Source organism: Stegostoma tigrinum, chromosome 7 (genome assembly GCF_030684315.1).
Source record: "Stegostoma tigrinum isolate sSteTig4 chromosome 7, sSteTig4.hap1, whole genome shotgun sequence".
Classification (NCBI taxonomy): Eukaryota; Metazoa; Chordata; class Chondrichthyes; order Orectolobiformes; family Stegostomatidae; genus Stegostoma; species Stegostoma tigrinum.
The window spans coordinates 67,390,769-67,407,232 of NC_081360.1; the positions used below are offsets into that span (position 1 = coordinate 67,390,769).

The window sequence follows — 16,464 nt, forward strand, 5'->3', positions numbered from 1 at the left end:
GTTTTCCAGAGGGTCAGTATGGACTCAATGGGTCAAATGGCTTGCTTCACACTGCTGAGAATCTACGATTCTATGATTCCAACATTCACAGTACTTTCAGTTTTTACCCCAAAAAAAAAGTTGTCTTTTTCCACTCCCTTCCTGAAGAAACAATTCCCTGCTCAATTCCGCCCTTCGGAACATCTAGATCAGTTCAAACCTTTATCTCAGGAATGATAGACATAAACAGATGCACAGTCTTTTAGCTGTTAAGTCATTAGAACATTGAGATATACTACTAATTTTTATTTAATATTCTACTGCTTCACAATCTTCAAAAGATCCAAGGGTTATTTAAATGTCAACAGTACTATTCAATGTCAATAGTGTTATTTCCAGGCTTAAATGAAGGTTAACCAAATATATCTCTGCACATTATGTAACACAAACTCATTTTGATATTGGCATGAATTTTGTTGAATTATTTTAGATGAGTCTACAGTCAATAAGTGGATAGTGCAGAAGTTCCACCAGGTTACTAAAATTCTTTTCATAGCAATAGCAAAGAATTGCATCGCTTGCAGTTACATTAGACAGCAATACTATCCGAAGGATAGCTGAAAATCACTGGTGTCAATGTCAATTATTTGTAATACAGAGCCTATTAAACACTTAGCTGCCAACAGTCTGAGCTAATGACAGGAGAGAGGTTGGAATCAGTGCCAATGTCCTAATACAAACAGATACAAAGTTTTTTTTTATTAAAATAACCATTTTGCAGCTATATAACACCTTAAAATGTTAAACATCCCAGATGCTTTGGGGCGTGGTATTGAGCAAGGAATGTGCACAGAAACATTGACAGTAAAGTTTAATGAAATAAATGGACCTCCAGAAGATTCTTCAAGAATGGAGAGGGTGGAGGTGTGAGTGCTTAATGGTATCCAAAGTAGGACACATACAAAATGTCATATCTAGAGGACCAAAAGCCATAAGAATGGATGGAAAGTCAAAGAAGATTTCAGTGTAGGTGGACACAGTAACGCAAAACAGGGATAATGATATTATGGATCCGAATAACTGAATTACCAAATTTACACTGATGAACAGAAGTAGTCTTATTTGTCAATTAATTATTCATACAAAAAGGAGCTATAGCATGATAAAATATTTTAGTGAATTTTAATAAATAAATACAGCTTGAGATCTGAGGTTATGCCACTTTGTAGATCCAGAGACAAATGTGATGAATTTTGACATCATGTAACATCTATTTTTCAATAACTTGTTTAGGAATTCAAATTCTGCCAGAACCAGTAGGTCTAGTCCAGCTTTGATCTGAATACGGATTGCAGGAGTCAAAAACCAGAAATGAGTTAAAAATAAACATTTCATTTCAGGGAGGTGTGGCACGAGTAGGGTCAAATGGAAAAATTCACTCGCAACTAAAGTCATACTTGACAATCCAAGATGGTTATCATGATTCAGGTTAAGTCTTTATAACTACAGGTAATCAATGCAGTGTTTTTTGTGTTCTTGACCAATCTTGATGGGTGCTCAGGTGAAGACTGGCAAGACTGTAAAATGGCAAGAGGGGAGGCAAAAATTTTAAATTTCATGTATTAACCTTGTGTAAAATCGACGACAACTTACTTACAATTTAGCTTTTTACATTAAAGTTACTGTATAATTCTAAGAGACTTCAGAGGCTTGGGGCTAGGGCTAAGCAAGCAAATCAAGACCTCTGCTGCAAAGCAGGAGAGATTAGCCAAAAAAGTAACTGGTTTCAAAGTTCTTTATCACTGTCGGTCAGGAGAGGTACGAAGGTTGTTCAGGAGTGTCCTGTGTCTATTCCTCTCTCGTACAGATATGCTGTTTAGAGTATTGTTGAGGGGAATATTCTCTCAGATGAAAATAAAAGTTGCAGCAGGATCTTGAGCATCAAAAAGGTTTAGCAGGGCTTGTGAAGATTCTAGACAGTATTTGTTATCGGGCACTTTCCCATTAGGACACTGACAGGAGATTCTGCTGCCATGAGTGCAAATTCAGGATGGTCTGTTGCCTCCCTGGTGCTGGGGTGAGGATGTCTCTCCGAAGTGATTTCTGAAGAAGGGTCCAGGCCAGAAAAGTCAGCTTTCCTGCTCCTCTGATGCTGCTTGGCCTGCTGTGTTCATCCAGCTCTACACCCTGTTATCTCAGATTCTGCAGTTCCTACTATCTCTGGGACTGGGATATGATAGCTATTACAGAAATATGACTGAGGGACAGACAGGGCTGGCAACTTGATGTTCTGGGGTTTAGATGCTATAGGAAGCATAGACGGGAGGCGAGAAAGGAAGGGGAAAGTGGCATTTTTGATTAAAAAAAATGCTACAGCTGTATTTAGAAAGGATATTTCTCAGGGATCATCCAGTGAATCTATACGTGTAGAACTTAGAAATAGGAAGGGGATGATTGGAAGGGTATTGTACTATAGGCCCCCAATAGTTAGAGGGAAATTGAAGAATGAATACATAGTGAGATCTCAGATATATGCAAGAATAATAGGGTTGTAATAGTAGGGGCTTTTAACTTTCCAAACATTGACTAGGACTGCCATAGTGTTAACGGCATGGATGGTGAAGAATTTATTAAATGTGTTCAAGAAAATGTTCTTTATTAATGTGTAGATGTACCTAGAGAAGGAGCTAAACTGACCTTCTCTAGAGAAAGATGATATGGCAAGTGAGTGAAATGTTAGTGGGGAAGCATTTTGGGACCAGTGATCATAATTCTGTTAGTTTTATCATATTTATGAAAAGGGACAGGCCTTGTATAAAAGTTAAAACTCTTGATTGGAATAAGGCAAATTTGATGGTATGAGTTAGGAACTTTGAACAGTTGAATGGAGTAGCCTGTTTACAGGTAAAGGAACGACTGGCAAGTGGGAGCTTTCAAAAGTGAGATAATGAGAGTTCAGAGGCATTACCTTCCTGCTCAGGCCATCGAGTATACAAGTTGGTCTGTTGTCTGGAGGTTGTACAGGACATTGGTGAAGCCACTTTTGGAGTGCTGTATACAGTTCTAGTTGCTCTGCTATTGGAAGGATATTATTAGTTTGGATATGGCTCAGCTTTACCAGTTTGTTGCCAGAACTGGAGGGTTTGAGTTTTAGAGGTAGGCTGGGACTGTCTTACCCACTGGAGTACAGGAGGTTAAGGGGTGACCTATAGCGGCTTATAAAATCATGAGGGTCATAGATAAAATAAATAGCAAATGTCTTTTCCAAAGGGTAGCGAAGTTTAAAACAAGGGGGCATGTTCTTAAGGTGAGAGGAGAAACATTTAAAAGATAGCCAAGAGGTAGCTTTTTCCACACAGAGGGTGTTTTGTACGTGGAATGAACTCCTAGAGGAAGTGGTAGATGCAGGTACAGTTACAACATTTAAGACGTTTAGATAGGTTCATGAATAGGAAATGTTGAGAGGAATATGGGCCAAAGGCAGGTAAGCGGGACTAGTTTAGTTTAGGAAACTTAGTTAGCATGGAGTGTTAGGCAAACAGTCTGGTTCTGCGCTATATAACTCTACAAGTGTGATCAGAGTCCCAGTATTATAAATATGGGCTTAAATGCCCTGGAAGTAGGTCGTAACAAACTGTGGTGAAAGCGAGTTCATTGAGAAAGAGGACAGCACTTTCCTTTTCTTTCTCGATCTTTAGCCTCAAGGGGTTGAATAACTGTATGACAGGGCTGAGTTTTCTTAAAAGAAATTCAAGAATGATATGACAGGAAAGTACAAATTCAGGTGGCACCTTTGGTCAATAAGAGCATGTGAGCATTTTACTGTCTAGTCATTCAAGAAATTATTGGTCTTTAGATTAACAGTGTTTAAGCATAAGAAACAAGGCAAGGGTGTTGGCAAATAATCAATACTCCCTAAATTAGAGGGTGTAAATAAAAAGCAATTAATTTAAGGGTAAATTACAGCAAACCAGTTTGGCTGGGTGAAATGATCCTCCTCTGAAGTGCTGGATCAGGGATCCTTTTCAATGTTCAAGGCAGCTGCAGAAAATACAGTGTTTTGGATCTAGAATGGTGGCTTATGTGAGCGTAAAGTATCTGAAGCCTGGGGTCTCTGTTGGTAGCACGTACAGTGAAGTGGTCAGTACATAGGACTCGGAGATAATGGGAACTGCAGATGCTGGAGATTCCAAGATAATAAAATGTGAGGCTGGATGAACACAGCAGGCCAAGCAGCATCTCAGGAGCACAAAAGCTGACGTTTCGGGCCTAGACCCTTCATCAGAGAGGGGGATGGGGGGAAGGAACTGGAATAAATAGGGAGAGAGGGGGAGGCGGACCGAAGATGGAGAGTAAAGAAGATAGGTGGAGAGAGTGTAGGTGGGGAGGTAGGGAGGGGATAGGTCAGTCCAGGGAAGACGGACAGGTCAAGGAGGTGGGATGAGGTTAGTAGGTAGCTGGGGGTGCGGCTTGGGGTGGGAGGAAGGGATGGGTGAGAGGAAGAACCGGTTAGGGAGGCAGAGACAGGTTGGACTGGTTTTGGGATGCAGTGGGTGGGGGGGGGGGGAAAGAGCTGGGCTGGTTGTGTGGTGCAGTGGGGGGAGGGGATGAACTGGGCTGGTTTAGGGATGCAGTAGGGGAAGGGGAGATTTTGAAACTGGTGAAGTCCACATTGATACCATGTGGCTGCAGGGTTCCCAGGCGGAACCAGTGTTGGTTAAGAGGGAAAAAAATAAAGTATTGGAGTAAATCTGCAAGTTTCACTACAGTGCACTGCAAGAGCTTCTAGAAGAACATAATGTGAAAAATATTGGTGCAGACAAATGTAGGCCCCTTACAGTCTGCAGGGGTAAACAAGAAAATGGCAAATCAATTAAACAACTACTTTAATTCTCTCTTCACAAACGGGAACACATTCAACTTCTCAGAAGTGTTAGGAATGGTTGGGCAGCACGGTGGCTCAGTGGTTAGCACTGCTGCCTCACAGTGCTAGGGGCCTGGGTTTGATTCCGCCTCAGGCAACCGTCTGTGTGGGCATTCTCCCAGTGTCTGCATGGGCTTCCTCAGAGTGCTCTGGCTTCCTCCCACAGTCCAAAAAATGTGCAGGCTAGGTGAATTGGCCATGCTAAATTGCCCATAGTGCTCAGGGATGTGTGGATTAGGTTGGTTTGGGGAATGGGTCTGGGTGGGATGCTCTAAGGGTGGCGAGGACTTGTTGGGCTGAAGGGTCTGTTTCCACATTGTAGGGGTTCTGTGTTTCTATGGAAGTAAGGGTTTGTTCAGGAGGAACTGAAGCAGATTAATATTATTTTTTTAAAAAGTGCTGGAGAAATTAATGAGACAGAAAGTTGACAAATCATTGCAGATTCCGCCCCAGTCCCAGCAGATCGGAGGGTGGCAAATGTAACACCAGTATTGAAAAAAATAGGGAGGGAGGAAACAGGGAGTCATTGACCAGTCAGCCTAACGTCAGTAGTAGGAAAAATGCTAGTCTACCGTAAAGGATGGGATAAAAGGACATTTAGAAAATACCAACAGGATTATACAAGATCAACATGGATTTTTGAAAGAGAAGGAGTGTTTGACAAATCCACTGGAGTTATTTTTGAGGTTCTAACTTGCAAAACAGATGAGTAAGAACCAGTGGATATGGCACATTTGAATTTTCAGAAAACTTTTGATAGAAGTTCCCATAAGAAGTTATTGAGCAGAATAAAAAAAACACATCGAATTGGTGATAATTTGTTGGCACAGACTGAGAATTAGCTAGCAGACAGGAAACATATAAGAATGAAAGGTTCTTTTTGCATTGGAAAGTCAAATGGGGGTACCACAAGGATCAGAGCTTGGCCCCCAGCATTTCACAATATATATCAACAATGTGAATGAGGGGATCAAGTGTAACTTTTCTGATGTTGCTGACTAGATGTGATTATGAATTGCAAGGGAGGATTTGAAATTTTCATGCTATGATATAGACAAGTTGAACGAATGAGCAAATGAATGATAGACACATTTATAATGTGGCATGTGTAAAGATGTCCATTTTGATAGGAACATAGAAACTGCCCATAGATTTAAGCCATTCTGGAATCTCTTTCCGAATTCCCTCGCAAAAATATAGTCAATGGGATTTGGGGGGTGGATCTTCTCCTGTGGTTGCTGGAGGTTAGTCAGGCACAGCTCCACGATGGTCAACGCAGTGCTCCTCACAGAAATATCCGAGGCCCAACCATCTTCAGCCACTTCACTGACTGTACTTCCATCACAAAGTTAGAAGTGGGGCTGTTTTCTGATGATAGTCGAACATTAAATGTCATTTGCAACTCCCCAGATACTAAAGCAGTCCATGTCCAAATACTGCAAGCTGTGGACAATATCTGATTTTGGTGTAACAATTAGCAAGTAACATTCATAGGACATAAAAGTGACAGGCAAGTGGCCTTCTCCAACAAGACAGAATCTAATTATAGCCCTTGACATTCAATGCCATTACCATCATTGAATCTGTCACTAGCAACATCCCCAGATATACGATGACCAGAAACTCAACAAGATTAGCCATATAAATACAGTGGCTACAATAGCAGCTTAAAGGCAAGGAATCCTGCAGTGATCAACTTAACACCTGATTTTCCAAAGCCTGTCCACCATTTACAAGGCACAAGTCAGGAGTGTGATGGAATTCCCCTCATTTATCTGGTTGGACACAGCTCCAATGACACTCAATCCACGACAAAACAGCCCACTTTATTTGCACAAAATCCACATAAATTCAATTCTCCAGCACCAAGGTTCAGTCATCATATCCACAACATAAACTGCAGAAATTCACCAAAGATCCTTGGACAACACCTTTAAAACCCACAACCACTACCATCTAGAAGTACATAAATCATGTATCTATATTAATTCCATTTTCCAGTTTGGCATGTAGCCTTGCAGGTTATGGCAGGCCAAATACTCAGCTAAATATTTATTGATGAATCCTGCCTCTCCCAACGTTTTAAGGATGAGTTCCAGATATTGTCTGTGTGACTTTTTTCTCTCCACAAATCCCCTCTAAACCTTCTGGTCCATACCTTAGAGCTGTGGCCCTTGAAAATTCGCCCTTCTGCTACAGGGAAATGTTTCACTCGACCTACCATATACCTCTCAAACTTGACCCCTCTTTGCTATCTCTGGACTGAAAAGAAAGACAACCCAGCCTGTGGGAGTCTCTTCCTAGCTGAAATAATTCAACACAGGCAACATCCTTCAGAACCTCCAACCTACCCTCCTTAGATAATCACATCCTTCCATTAGCATGGTGGCCAGAAAGGCACAGCATTCCAGCTGCGCCCAACTAAGATTACATACAGCTCCATTATAACCTTCCTGCTCTTGTATTCAAAGCCTCGACTAATAAAATCAAGTATCCCATATGCCATCTTAATTACACTTTGCAGTCTTCACTTTGCAAGACCTATGGGTATACACACTAAGAGGTCTTTGATCCATTGTCCTTCCTAGGGTCTTACCAATAAAATACTTATTCCCTTACCTTGTTAGACATTGCAAAACACATACTTCACACTTTTCAGGATGAAATTCCATTTGTTACTGTTGAGTCCATCTACAATGTGCCTAAGGCTTTTTACCCCTTACTATTTGCTACACCAATATTCAAGTCATGTGAACGTACCAATCATACTTCCCACATTTGTGTCCAAAATCGTTAACGTATATGACAAACAGAAAGAGATCCCCGTGATACACCACGGGTCACAGGCTTCCAGTTGCAAAATGTCAAAGGTGCAGAAGAGGTTTACCAGGCTGCTGCCTGGATTAGGGCGTTTGAGCTATAAGGAGAGGCTGGACAAACTAGAGCTGTTTTCTCTGGATTGTTGAAGGCTGAGGGGAGCCCTGATCTAAGTATATAAAATTATGAGAAGCATAGGAAGGTTTGACAGTCAGAATTGTTTTCCCCAGAGTTGAAATGTCTAATTCTACAGGGTATGCATTTAAGGTAAGGGGGGGAAAGTTCAAAGAAGGTGTGAGGGGCAAGATTTTTTTAAAAATTAAAACATATTGCCTGGAAAGCACTGCCACAGATAGTGGAGGCAGAAACGATTGGGACATTTTAGGGGCTTTTAGATAAACATATGAATAAGCAAGGAATGGAGGAATTATGGTCAATGGGCAAGCAGTAGGGATTATTTTAATTTGGCATGACATTTAGCACGACATTTAGCACAACGTCATGGGCCGAAGGGACTGTTTCTGTGTTGTACTGTTCTTGTTCTAAGAACATCCTTTAACCATCACTGCCAGCCTCTTTCCACCAGCCAACTTTAGAACCAATTTGCCAAATTGCCCTGGATACAACGGCCTCTTAGCTTCTTAACCAGTCTCCCACACAAGACACAGTGAAAAGCCTAACTGAACTGTAGCTTCTATCAACTGCACCAGCTTAATCTACCATCTCAAAAAGCTCAATTAATTTTTTTTAAGAGATGATCTTTCTCTAACAAAGTCACACTGACTACTATTAATTCACCTTTACCTTTTCAAGTGGAGATTAATTCTGTCCCACAGTTTCCCTCCAACTAGTGTTAGACTTTCCTAAACATAGTGTAATAATCGGACACCCGCTCAGGCTTTCACACCTTGGTCATCCAACTTGACAGTGGGGAAGTTGAATCTCCAATTATTTTTCCACTTCAGAGATCTATCTAGAGATCTGTCATTCCATTGCCCCATGTCTGCTTGAGGGTCTATAGTACATCCCTAGCAAAGTGACCTCCTCTCTCAAAAGTTCAATGGCTTATGGCCTAATTTGAGGAACCATATCATCCCCCCCATTTGCAGCAGTAATTGACTCCCTGATCAATGCTGCCTCATTCACAAGTCCCACTTACCCAATCTCACCTAAAAAACTTATATACCCCAGAGCACTGAACTCCCAGTCCAGCCCAGCCCTCAACCAAATATGGTTATCAAAGATACTACATGCCTGTGGATTGATGAACATCCTCAATACGTCTACTTTCCTCATAAGACTCCTTACACTAATAGAAATGCTATCCAGCCTTGCCATGCTCCCTTGCACTTTAACCCTACTATATTCACACTGCCTTTGAGTTCGACTTGACTCATCTTCCAAACCGATCTGCGCTGTATCTTTACTCAATCCGTCTCCGGCTCCCGCCACATTAGTTTATACTGCACCCATTGTACTGCGAAGCACCGTCCTAACTAAGCCGGTTTACAAAATACACTTAAGTATTCACGTCCTGAAATTCATTACATGGCTGCCCTCCATTCACGATACTAACCCTGTCAGTGTATGCCAGCACTTATTTTGCTTCCCGCCGGGCCTACACCATACACCGCGTTATTTCCGGTCCGTCTGAGGAGAGAGCTTAAAATAAACTAACACAATAATTTCTGTGGACCCTTAATATACAGACGGTGCATGCCTCCTAAAAGATGGGCCGCTCAGAGACAGCGTCAATTTTGGGCCGCGCGGTTTCTACGTTTATAATTCCATGTGATACTTAACTGTATAACACTTTGTGTTAGTTAAAAGCAGCCGCTCAAAGCAGACGTTTTACAATCATCCGCGGGAGAAGGGGGCGGGGGGAAAAGGTCTGTGGTGTCGCTAAGATCTAAAGTGCAGCTCAGGCTTGGGTTTTGTTACTGTTTTTTTAACTACAAAAAGTTAACCAGAAAGTTGTCGGAAACCAAGGGCGACTTCACAAGCTCGGAGAGTGGAATCGACACATCCAACCTTGCACAAGCTGAACTAATCCACTTCCCCGTCTCCCCATCACATACCCGGGCATCGAAAGTAAACCAGCATGCAGATCACAAAAAAAAAATTTAACCCAGTTTGCAGCATTAATACAAGCTAATAATGACACGGCGGACTTTACTTACATGCTCCCTTCGCACTTGGTACGGCTGGAAATGAATGTTATCATGTGACTTATTGCACTGACATTCCAGGCTGCGCCTTCCTCGCTGGGTACCGCGATTAGGTGAAATGCAGATACTAATTCTTATCAACATCCAACCTTTTATTGCTTCTTAACGGTTATCATAGCTACACAGAATTTCAAGTTTTCATCAGTTCTTATTCCATCCCGCCACGATAACCCAAAACACTGCTGACCCCTTTGTTTTTTCTTTCAAATTTACATTTAAAACCTTTTTGATATTTTAACATTCATTTTGCATTTTTTAAACCACATGAAAATATCGATAACGACTTACATATATTCAGCACCCAGGGCCCAGTGAGACATAGTCGGTTTTGTAATCCTGATTATGTCAAAAATTCAGCCCAGGGTCATATGGGACACCAACTTCTGAAATTGTGCGTTGCAGTCTGAATTACAGAAGCAGGCCATTCAGCCCACACCAACCCTCTAACATCCAAACTAGGCTCACCCCATCCCTGTACTTTCCATGGCTAATCCATCTAGCCTACACACTTTAAGCAATTTAGGATAGCCAGTCCACCCAAGAAGTACATGTTCAAACTGTGGAAAGAAACACAAGCACCTGGGGGGAACCCACAGAGAACTTTAGACAGACACCCAAGAGTAGAATTGAACTCAGGTCCCTAGAATTGTGAGGCAGTATACTAACCACTGAGCCACTTCACCACCTCATTAAGGCTGTGGCCAGGGAGAGACATGGAATGGAGTTTGTGAAAAGGCCCGAAGGCAAACTTGTGTTAAATTTTATACACCTAGAACAATGCCTTAAGGAGCTTATGCAGTGATGTCTTAGGAATAAGACAATTGATCTACAGCAAGCACATTCATCTTCTATTGTAAGAGGCATAGAGCAACCAGAGACATTACCATGGAGTCTAGTTTTTGTACAGCCCCTTGAAACCATACTTGATCAAATGCTGCCATGATGGCAAGGGCAGTCATCTGATCTCCCCTTTGGAGTTCAATATTTTTGTCAATTGGACCAAAGCTGTAATGAGACCAGTAGAGTGATCTTGGCAAAACACAAACTGAGAGTCAGTGAGCAAGTGCTAAGCAGATACTGCTTGATAGTATTGTCATTGACCCCTCCACTGCTTTCCTCATGAGAGAGATTAAACTGAAAGTGCAGTAATGAGCCTAGTGACATTTTATTTGTTCTTGTGTATAGGACATACCTATTCAAATTTCTACATTGCTAGGTAGATACCAAAGTTGAAACTTTTTTGGAATATCATGGTTGAGGACAAAGCTAGATCCAGAGCACAGATCTTCAGCACCATTGCTAGAATGTTGTCAACACCCATAGTCTTTGCAGTATCCAGTGGCTTCAGCAAATTTTTGATATCATGTGATGGGAATCATATTGGCTGAAGACTGATCAGAGTAATTCAACATGGATTTTTTTATTCACTTGTGGGATGTGGGTATTGCTGGCTGGGCCAATATTTATTGCCCATCCCTAGTTGCCCTTGAGAAGGTGGTGGTGAGCTGCCTCGTGAACCACTGCAGTCCACCTACTGTGGGTTGACTCACAATGTCATTAGGGAAGGAATTCCAGGATTTTGACCCAATTTCTGATCATCTACTCAACCTTTCTGGTTGAAGACTGATATACGTGCTTTAGCCTCATCATTTACACTTCTATGCTGGGTGCCCCCATTGTTGATATGGGGACATTTGTGCAGCCACTTGATCCTGTCAATTGTTTAGTTACTCACCACCATTAAGGCTGGATGTGATGGGTGTGCAGAGCTTAGACCTGATCCATTACCTGTGGGATTGCTTGGTCCTGCCAATGCAAGTGGCTTCCACATTTGGCTGCAAGTTGTCCTGTTTTATAGCTTCACTGGGTCTACAGATGAAGGGTCTAGGCCTAAAATGTCATCTTTTATGCTCCTAAAATGCTGCTTGGCCTGCTGTGTTCATCCAGCCCCACACTTTGTTATCATTGTGAGCTATGCCCGGTTCTACTCCTCATTAAACCAGGGTTGAGTCCTGTGGTTTAATGGTAATGGTATTGAGATGATATGCCAAGCCGTGATTGCGGGTGAATATAATTCTGCTTCTACTATTGGCCCACAGTGCCTCCAGATTTCCAGTTTGAGTTGCTCAATCTGTTCCAATTCAATCCCATTTGTTCCACATAATGTTATGGAGAGTGTGCTCAATGTGAGGAGAATTCCCAAGGCTATTTTAGGGAAATATGACAATTGCTAGGATTTTGTAGCAGTAATGACATTGAAGAGTTTGCTGATATTGCTCATCTGAGAGTGACAGAAATGTTTGGAGTATGCACCTGTACAGTTACATTTGGAAACTCAGAGGAGGCTATCAGTGGTTCTAGACTTTTCAAAAAGGTGCATTGTTGAGGCTCCTCCCCGCCCCCCCCGCCCCATACTGCGATCAATTGGAAATCATTGAACTGATGAACACTTCTGTGGTTACATTTTTATCCTTAATGTAAAAACACCAGGATAGTTATACATATTATACATTATACATATTCAGATGAGTCCCTTTTTGAAATGGGTTTCTCATGGTATGCTGAGTTTCAAATTGGCATTTAATAGCAACAGAAATAAATTATTTCTGAGGAAGGGTCACTGGACCCGAAGCGTTAACTCTGTTTTTAACTTCACAGCTGCAGCCAGACCTGCTGAGGTTTTCCAAAACTTTGTGTTTGTTCCTGATTTACAGCATCCACAGTTCTTTCGGTTTTTGTATTGTTTAATAGCCTTTGATTCTGAAAAAAAATTGTTGATTGTGAAACTTCTATTTTGACATACTGTATTGCTATATCACATGAACTGTTAGACACAACCAACAAGTTTGCATAGAATCCATAGAATCCTTAGTGTGCAGTCAGGCCATTCAGCCCAACCAATCCACATTGGCCCTCCGAAGAGAATCCCACCCAGACCCATTCCCCTACCCTATCTCTGTAACCCTGCATTTCAGGTCCATCCAGAACATTACTAATGGAAACACAGGCCCAGGTCAAGACTGGTCTCCAAACCCAAGACTAACATCTCTTATTGCTCAATGATGTTTTTGTAATTGCAATGTCAAAGTGAGAAATTTCACATGTTTATCAAATAATAAAAACAATATGTGTTTTATTTTTGACATTAATCTGAAGTTTAAGCCCTGATTATTTATTTCACTACCAGTAAAAGAAAGTGAACTTATTCAGTGATTTTTATCTATTGGTTTACTGACTGTAAGAATACTTAAATGTGACTGGCCACTTTAACTCGCTAGAGGAACCTTGAAAATCCCCTCAACTGGGGTCAGAAATAAGCTGAAATTGTGAAAGGAGCCATTTGTATCAGGGATACCTCTTTTCCACTGACTGCTAAATATGGCCCATAAAATATACAAAATTCATAGCTGCTTTCTTATCTGCTTATGGGAAAGGGTTTACTTGTGCTTCAAGGCTATTTCACACAATGAATATACAAATTAAACACAAGAGTAGGCTACTCAGTCTTTGAGCCTGCTCCATCATTCAATAAGATGATGGATGATCTGATTACTCCACATTTTCACTTACCCCAATAACTTATGAATGCCTTGCTTGTTAAGAATCTATTTACCTCTGCCTTAAAAATATTCAACAATTCTGTTTCCGATGCCTATTAAGGAATATAGTTCCAAAGACTTGTCATTTTTCAAGTGAAAATAATTTTTCCTCATCTCTGTCTTAAATAGTGATTTTTAAATAGTGACCTCTAGTTTGAGATTGTCTCACAAGAGTAAATATCCCTTTGCACCCACCCTGTCAAGAACCCTGAAGACCTTGTGTGTTTTAATCATGCTACCACTTGTTCTTCTAAACATTACAAAGTACTGAGAGGCTGGAAATAGTGGATATGGAGAAGATGTTTCCACTAGTAGGAGAGGCTAGAATCCAATGGCACAGCCTCAGAGTGAAGGGATGGTCCTTTAGAAGTGAGATGAGAAGGAATTCCTTCACCAGAGGATGGTTAATCTGTGGAACTCATTGTTGCAAAAGTGGCTTAGTGGTTTAATTAGCTAGATTGTTAATCCAGAGATCCATTTAACGTTTGGAGGGCCCAGGTTCGAATCCTGCTATGGCAGATGGTGGAATTTGACTTGAGTAAAATATCTAGAATTAAGACTCTAATTATGATCATGAATCTATTGACAATTGTCAGGAAAAACCCATGCCCCTTTAGGGAAGGAAACTGCCCATATTGCTGTGGGTCTGGAGTCAGCACATGGTCTCGGTACATGTGCTGACTCCAGACCCACAGCAATATGGTTGACTCTGAACTTCCCGATGTGCAATAAATGCTGCTTAGCCAGAAATGCCCTCGTCCTGTTAATAAATAAAAGGTAAAAAAAAAAGACATTGGAGGCCAAGTTGTTGAGTGTATATAAGACAGAGATAAATAGGTTATTGATTAGTAGGGGAATTAATGGTTATTGTAGAAGGTAGCAGAATGCTGTGAGAAATGTATCAGCTAGGATTGCTTAGCAAAGCAAAATTGATGTGCTCAAAGGCCTAATTCTGTTTCTATGTCTTATGGTACAAGCCAAGGCTATCAACTTTTCTCACATAACAATACAAACATTCCAATAATTAGTCTGGTAAATTTTCTATGAAGTGCTTCCAATGAATCTACAACATTTCTCAAATAAGGACATCCATGCTGCACACAGTATTGTAAAGGTGATCTCATCAGTGCCCAGTATAAATGAAGCATACACCAACTGTGTAAGTTACCCTCAGAATAAACAGTAACGTTCTATTAGCTTTCATAATTACTTGCTATACATGTATACTAACTGCAATTCATGTATGAGAACATCCAGATCCCTCTATAAGTGAGAGTTCTACAATATCTCCTCATTTAGATAGTATGCTTCTTTCTTTATTCTTCCTGCCAAAATTGACAATTTTTCTGCATAATACTTCATTTGTTAAACTATTGGCCACTCTCTTGACCTGCCTATGTCCATTTGTATTCTTCTTCTGTCATCTTCACAACTTAGTTTCCTAGTTCCTTTGTGGATCATAGAATCCGTACAGTGTGGAAACAGGCCATTCAGCCCAAAAAGTCCATACCACCCCTCCGAAGAGCATCCCACCCTAACTCATTCCCCTACTCCTGCATTTCCCCATGTCTAACCAAAAATCCCTGGACACTGCAGGCAATTTCGCATGGCCAATCCACCTAGTCTGCACATCTTTGGACTGTGGGAGGAAACCAGAGCACCCAGAGGAAACTGACACAATCACAGGGAGAATGTGCAAACTCCACACACAGTCGCCTGAGAATGGAATCGAGCCTGGGCCCCTGGCACTGTGAGGCAGCAGTGATATCCACTGAGTGTCATTGGCAAATCTGGCAACCATACCATCAGTCTCTTCATCCAGATCATTGATATAAATTGTGAACTGCATTAAATCAGAGGGCGGCAGAAACGTCACTAAGAGGGATTTTGGGAGATGGTACTGCAGTCACCATGACTAGTCGGAATACCGCAGGGGAATTAGGAAGGCTAAAAGAGACCTTGAAATATCTTTAGCAAACAAGATCAAGGAGAATCTCAAGGCTTTTTATGCATATATTAGAATAAAGAGGGTGGCAAGGGAAAGTATAACCACACTCAAGGACGAAGGAGGGAAGTTTTGCGTGGAGCCACAGGAAATGGGGGAGATCATTAATGAGTACTTTGTAACAGTATTCACCAAATAGAAGGCCATTACTGATGTTGAGGGCAGGGATGAGTGTGTGAATACTCTAAAGAATGTCAATATATTAAAGGAGGTAGTTTTGGGTCTCCTAAATTGCATTAAGATAGACAAGGCCCTGGGCCAGATGGGATCTATCCAGGTTACTGTGAGAGACAAGGGAAGAAATAACTGGGACTTTAGCATATATCTTCACAGCCTCGTTGACCACCGGCGATGTTCCAGAGGTTTGAAGATTAGTCAATGCTCTTCCCTTGTTTAAGAAAGGAAGCAGGGATAACCCAGGAAATTATAGGCTGATGAGCCTAATGTTTGTGGTGGAGAATATCTTGGAGAAGGTACTAAGGGACGAGGTATATGCGCATTTGGAAGAAAATGGACAAGTTAGTGACAGGCAGCATGGTTTTGTATGGGAAGGTCATGTCTCACCAATCTGATTGACATTTTTGAAGAGGTGACAATGATATTTTATGAGGGAGGGGCTATGGATGTGGTTTATATGGACTTTAGTAAAGCATTTGATAAAGTCCCACATGACAGGTTGGTACAAAACTAAAAACACATGGAATTTGGGGTGGGCTGGCTAGATGAATACAAAACTGACTTGGTCATAGAAGACAGAGGGAAGTGGTGGAAGAGTGGGTTTTTCTTCAGAATGGAGACTGGTAACTAGTCGTGTTCTAAAAGGATCAGTCTTAGGTCCTCTGTTGTTTGTAGTGTATATAAATGATCTGGAAGCAAATGTGGGTGGCTTGGTTAGTAAGTTTGCAGATGACA

The 16,464-nt window shown here is 41.3% G+C and overlaps 1 protein-coding gene across 4 annotated transcripts in view; it reads right to left on the bottom strand.

Moving 5' to 3' along the window:
• The window catches only part of steap3 (STEAP family member 3, metalloreductase), a 38,882-nt gene extending 28,907 nt beyond the window's left edge, over window positions 1–9,975 (bottom strand). Inside the window, exon 1 of one of the 4 annotated variants that reach the window (XM_048534426.1) lies at window positions 9,901–9,975. The gene's annotated coding sequence lies outside the window, so the exon portion shown is untranslated. Of the gene's footprint in view, window positions 1–9,523; window positions 9,752–9,900 lie in introns of those variants that run through there. The other 3 variants (XM_048534425.2, XM_048534427.1, XM_048534429.2) reach the window with 3 other exon arrangements.
• Between the last annotated feature and the right edge of the window lie 6,489 nt (window positions 9,976–16,464).